The sequence below is a fragment of the Falco rusticolus genome, chromosome 1, assembly GCF_015220075.1.
Source record: "Falco rusticolus isolate bFalRus1 chromosome 1, bFalRus1.pri, whole genome shotgun sequence".
Taxonomy (NCBI): domain Eukaryota; kingdom Metazoa; phylum Chordata; class Aves; order Falconiformes; family Falconidae; genus Falco; species Falco rusticolus.
Window position 1 is genome coordinate 100,674,120 of NC_051187.1, and position 6,310 is coordinate 100,680,429.

Consider the following 6,310-nt stretch of genomic DNA (forward strand, 5'->3'; position numbering starts at 1 on the left):
TTTCTGTTCATTTTTTTTCCAGGCTGTATGAACAGGACTGATGATTTCCAGAAATAGAAGCAGATTCAGTCCAGTCTAAACATTCTTTGAACTAAACCAACCTGTCTGTAAAAGATAGCTGTACTTTAGACACCACCTCAGAACCAGAGAAGTTACTGTGTCATAAAAAAGGGGGAAAAAAAGGCATTCAGGCTGAGGGGGTTGAACAGCATGCTGCACATGGTGGGAGGTTGGAAAGAAACACTCAAGACCATTAGACTGCCCTTAGTGTTGCAAAGTGTGATATTATTTTAAATTTTGAGTTCAGTAGAAAATAGATTCTGACAATGATTTCTTGTGTGTTGTGCAAGGTCTCTCAGCATCCCTATGCACCGTCTTCCCTTTGTGTCGTGTCAGCTTTGCTTTTGTTTTGTAACTCCCTGAGAAATCCAGTTCTAACTGCACGCCCCTCCCCACCCACCCCCCCCCGGCCCCCGCGGTTGCTCTCTAACAAACACAGCTGTAATTGTGGTGGGTTTTTTTGTTTTGTTTTGATTTGGTTTTGGGTTTTTTTTTTTTGTGGTGGGTGTGTATGTAGGTGAAAGCTCATACCTCTGCCACTAGAGAAGGTGTCTCCGGAGGCAGGACAGGTGATGATGCTTTCTGACAGAGGACAGAGCTGAGGAGCAGACCGCCTGGGCTTGGTAGATGGCAGCACCTTTCCACAGCTCCCACATCAGAGCAGAGATGCAGGTGAGCACCAAGGAGAGACAAGCAAGCAGAAGCAGCAGTAGAGTGACAGAAAATTACCAGGTGTATGCTACCTACACCTAGTTTTTAGTGTAAGTGATGACTTTTCATGGAATCACTTACATTGGCAAAGACCTTTAAGATGATCAAGTCCAACCATTAATCCAGGACTGCCAAGTCCACCACTAAACCATGTCCCCAAGAACCACATCTACACATTTTTTAAACATGGCCAGGGAAGGTGATTCCATGACATCCCTGGGCACCTGTTCCAAGGCTTGACCACCCTTTCAGTGAAGAAATTTTTCATAATAACCAGTCTGAACTTAACCTGGTGCAACTTGAAGAGGCTTCCTCTTGTCCTGTTAATATTTATGTGGGAAAGGAGACCAGCTCCCACCTCACTACAGCCTCCTTTCAGGTAGCTGTAGAGAGGAATAAGGTCCTCCCTGAACCTCCTTTTCTCCAGACTAAACAACCCCAGTTCCCACAGCCGCTCCTCATCAGACTTGTGCTCCAGACCCTTCACCAGCTCCATTGCCCGCCTCTGGACACGCTGCAGCCCCTCAGTGTCTTTCTTGCAGTGAGGGGCCCAGACCTGAACACAGTATCCGAGGTGCAGCCCACTGGTGCCGAGTACGGGGGACGATCGCTGTCCTGGTCCTGCTGGCCACAATCTTTCAGACACAAGCCAGGAAGCTGTTGGCCTTCTTGGCCCCCTGGGCACCCTGCTGGTTCATGTTCAGCCAGCCGCCAGCCAGCACCCCCGGGTCCTTTTTGGCTGGGCGGCTTTCCAGCCACTCTTCCCTAAGCCTGTAGCATTGCATGGGGCCCTTGTGCCCCAAGCGCAGGACCCGACACTTCTCCTTGTTGAACTTCATACAGTTGGCCTCAGCCCATCAGTCCAGCCTGTCCAGATCCTTCTGTAGAGCCTGCTGACCCTTATTGTGCAGTTCAACACTCCCCCCAGCTTGGTGTCATCTGCAAACTTACTGAGGGTGCAGCCAATCCCCTCGTTCAGATCGTTGGTGAAGATAATAAACAGGACTGGCCCCAGGGCTGAGCCCTGTGGAACACCACCTGTGACCAGCTGCCAGCTGGATGTAACTCCGTTCATCATCCCTCTTTGGGCTCGGCCACCCAGCCAGTGTTTTACCCAGTGTGGAGTACACCCATCCAAGCCATAAGCAGCTCATTTCTCCAGGAGAATGCTGTGGGAGATGGTGTCCAAGACTTTACTAAGGTCCTGGTAGACAACATGCACAGTCTTTCCCTCATCCACTAGGTGGGTCACCTTGTTCATAGGAGATCAGCATCATCAAGCAGGATTTGCCTTTCATAAACCTGTGCTGGCTAGGCCTGATGGCCTGCTTGTCCTGTACATGCCGAGTGATGGTGCTCAGGATGATGTGCCCCATAACCTTCCCCGGCACCGAGGTCAGGCTGACAGGCCAGTACTTCCCTGGATCCTCCTTCCTGCCCTTCTTGTACATGGATGTCATGTTGGCTAACCTCCAGTCTGCTGGGACCTCCCCAGTTAGCCAGGACTGTTGATAAATGATTGAGAGTGGCTTGGTGAGCTTCTCCACCAGCTCTCTCAGTACTCTCAGGTGGATCCCATCCGGCCCCACAGACTTGTGCATGCCTAAGTAGAGCACCAGGTCACTAACCATTTCCTCCTGGACTGTGGGGACTTCATTCTGCTCCTCCTCATTCCTGTCTTCCAGCTCACGGGTCTGAGTACCCTCAGGGTAACTGGGCTTGCTGTTAAAGACTGAGGCAAAGAAAATGTTAAGTACCTCAGCCTTTTCCTTATCCTCTGTGGCAATGTCCCCCTCACATTCAATAAAGGATGCAGATTATCCTTGGCCCTCCTCTTGTTTCCAACACATTTGTAAAAACATTTTTTGTTATCTTTAATGGCAGCAGCCAGCATGAGTTCTAGCTGGGCTTTTGCCTTTCTAATCTTCTCCCTGCATAACCTTAAGACATCCTTACAATCCTCCAGAGTTGCCTTCCCCTTCTTCCAAAGGTGGCAAACTCTCCTTCTTTCCCTGAGTTCCAGCCAAAGCTCTCTGTTCAGCCAGGCTGGTCTTCTTCCCCGTCAGCTCATCTTTCAGCACGTGGGCACAGCCTGCTCCTGCAACTTTAAGACTACCTTCTTTAAGAATGTCCAGCCTTCCTGGACCCCTTGACCCTTCAGGACTTCACCACATCCTTGCAGCTGCCCCTTCAGGACTCATGGAGAGTGGGGAGGCTGGCCACCCAGCGCAGCCCAGCTTTGCTCCCCTGAACTGTTGTACTGTTTGGTTGCTGCCCTGATCTGGCTGGTATCCTTGCAAAGGGTTTGGGATTTCTGCTGCCTCTCCCTGCCAGCCACAGACCCTGACTGCATTCATCGGAGCTGTTGCCGAGTCACATCCCACTGCCTTGCCGGCAAAACCGGTGACCCTTTTTCAGCCTTGGCCCTCTTTTGTCAGCTTGTTGGCCGTTCATTTATCAGTGCCAGCACTGATCCTGACTCCAGCTCACCCCATTTCCCCCTGTGAGTGCCCAGCAGTAGGTAATGTATGCGTGGAAGAGACACAGTAGTAACCTGGCACAGGCCCTCTGGAAGCATCTTATTTCCATTTTTTCTGTCTCATGACACAAACAGATGACTTAGGAAAAAGCTGCTGTTCCTAGGCCCCTGCTGCATTTCTTCCATTCTTTCTTAAAACTAAAAGCTTTTGGTAAAAGAACCTGGGAAAGTGTTTGATATGAAGCTCATCATTCCTTAGGAATTGCTGACTATGAAAACACCTGCACTGCCTTTGATAGACTGTCCTGGTTTCAGCTGGGATAGAGTTAGTTTTCTTCTTAGTAGCTGGTGCAGTGCCGTGTTTTGGATTTGGTGTGAGAATAATGTTGATAATGTATTTTTAGTTGTTGCTAAGTAATGTTTATAGAAAGCCAAGGACTTTTCAGTTCCTTAGGCCCTGCCAGTGAGAAGGCTGGAGGGGCACAAGAAATTGGGAGGGAGGAGACCCAGGACAGCAGACCCGAACAAGCCAAAGGGATATTCCATACCACAGAACATCATGCTCAGTATATAAACTGGGGGGAGCTGGCAGGGCTTGCTGATCACTGCTGGGGGACTGGCTGGGCATTGGTCGGGGCAGAGGGGTAAGCAAATCTGTGCTGGGTCCACTTGTTGTTTCCTTCTCTTCCCTTTGGATTTTATTTCTCTCCCCTTCTCTTTCCTTTCCATTACAATTATTCTTATTCTTTCAATTATTAAACTGTTCTTATCTCAGCCCTTGAGTTTTACCTTTTCCTGGATTCTCCTCCCCATCTCTTGTGGCAGAGGAGTGAGTGAGCAGCTGCGTGGCACTCCTTGGTTGCAGGCTGGGGTTAAACCATGACATAGGTGAAAGAGACAAAGATAACTTTGCACAGCAAATTTCTCTTCTATGGGGCTCATTGAGGACTGAGTAATCTGAAAGTAGCTGAATTGTTGAGGCTAGTAATATTTCTTTTAAAAATTGCGTGCAAACTAGTGACAATCAGCATGGTATAAATTTGCCTGAATCACTTGTAAATCAGAATCATCTGCCAATAAAAAGGGGAAGAAGTAACCTCAGTGCCCCAAAGGTTTGAATTCCTACATAAAGGGGTGCGGATGTTATAATGTGTAAGCCTGTAAGTTTTTTGTATTGAATGAGAGGAAACAGCCATCCTGACACATGGAGACTCTCTGGGATTGTGGGCAGGTTGGACTCAGCCAGATGTGGACGGGGTGTTTCTCTGTCCCACAGGGTCTGTCTCTCTCCTCACGCTAAGAGCTGCTCTCCTGCTGGAGAGGCTGGCAGGGTCCTGGCAACTTACTCTTGAGTGGGGGAAGCAGCACGGAGCAGATGGGCCACTGTGCACTGCAGTGGCTGAAATGGAACTGGGTTTCAGGTACACCTCCACTCCATGATTTTTGCCCAGTTATTGGGGCAGCAGGAGAAAACATTGCCTCCCTTTATGCCAGGTTAGTCCCTGGCTTTCAAGACTAAGGTCAGGTCTTTGTCCTGGAAAGGAAATGGATGGGCTTCTCTGTCCATAAACTGCCAACAACATCCAGAGGTAGCTCAGGATTTGAATGGTCTCACTTGCAATGAAAAGCAGGTGAGATGTCTTTCTCTTCACACTATGCAACCACTTCTCTCCAGACAGACACAGCTTTCCCCTGCTGTGGTCCCTAGGACCTTGCAGTGAAGCAGCGAGAAGTTGTTTTATCGCTACACGACCAAATGGGAGCTGAAGTCCCAAGAGACTTAAGCCCCTTGCTGATTGTTGAAGGCCATCTGGAGAGCTGTTACATAGCTTTGGGTTTAGACACCCCTGACAGTTTAACAGTTTGAGTTCCTCGAGATTATGCAGAAAGTGTGGGAAAGAAGAGACAATTAAAGGCAGCCTTCTAGGCTGTAGTGTAGTGCACGGCCCTAAACTCACCCTCCCTACCCATTTTTTGCAAGGCAGCACAAGGCTGGTGCTCTGTATCTCTTGAGTTCCCTGTGCTTGAACATTGCAGTAAATTATTTTGCCTCCTGTGACAGGTTTGAGCATTTCTGATTGACTTCTTTTTGATCTATGGATGAATAAGCAGGAGTAAATCAAGAGATACAGACAGATGTGCACGCCTTAATATGCCTGTTACCAAACATAATTTCCCAGTTTTGTTTCTCACCACTGAAGTGGTTGCACATCGGTGCTTGGATAAATGGTTCCTACGGATGTGATGCTCCTTAAGTGCGTAAGATGTGTTGAAGCAGAAGACCAAGGAAAATGGATTTGCACCATGTTACAATTAACATATTTTGTGCATGGTAGAGTTTTAGGGAGAGAGGGGAGGCAGTGCTAAAGAGGTAGGATGCAGCATGAGTACAATGAGGCAATTCCTCCCACAGGTGGAAAGCAAGGAGGAGGCTGCGCAGAGAGCAGACTCGAAGATGTGAAATTAATGATAAAAATTTGACATTGGGAAAAGCTTTTTTTTTAAAAATAAGATTCTAAATTAGATTCAGCTCTTTGTTTGCTATGGTTTTTTAAATTCCTTGGAAATCTGGATAACTTGGGGCTTGCTAAAAAGGCTCATATATAAGAACAGGATTCTCTGGTCTGTGTTGCAGGAAGGGAACCTCAAAGTGAAATAGGAAGCTGAAAAGAGGGAAGCATCTCTTCAGAAAGACCTCATGAAAATTCCACAGGGCAAGAAAAAATGTGTTGGGCTTTTTTTGTGTGTGTGCAAGCTTTGTACATCAAAGCCCTGTTTCTCCACATCCTCTGAAACACACGTGTGACCTCCTTGCGTGAGGTAAGATCTAAATTCCAGCTTTCTGGGAGAAGATTGTTCCTCTTCAAAATAAGCATATAAAATCCTGAGCCTTGCTCAGAAGGAGGGGGTTAGTGGTTTGGTACAGAAGGTTTGATTTGTGAAGGATTTACCAGCAAGCAACCCCTGCTTGGGTGCTTTCGCACCCCACTGTGCTTTCCTGTTGTTCTGTGCAATGATGGAGTTCAGGTTTACCAGGGGCTGTAAGCACCTCTCTGTTAA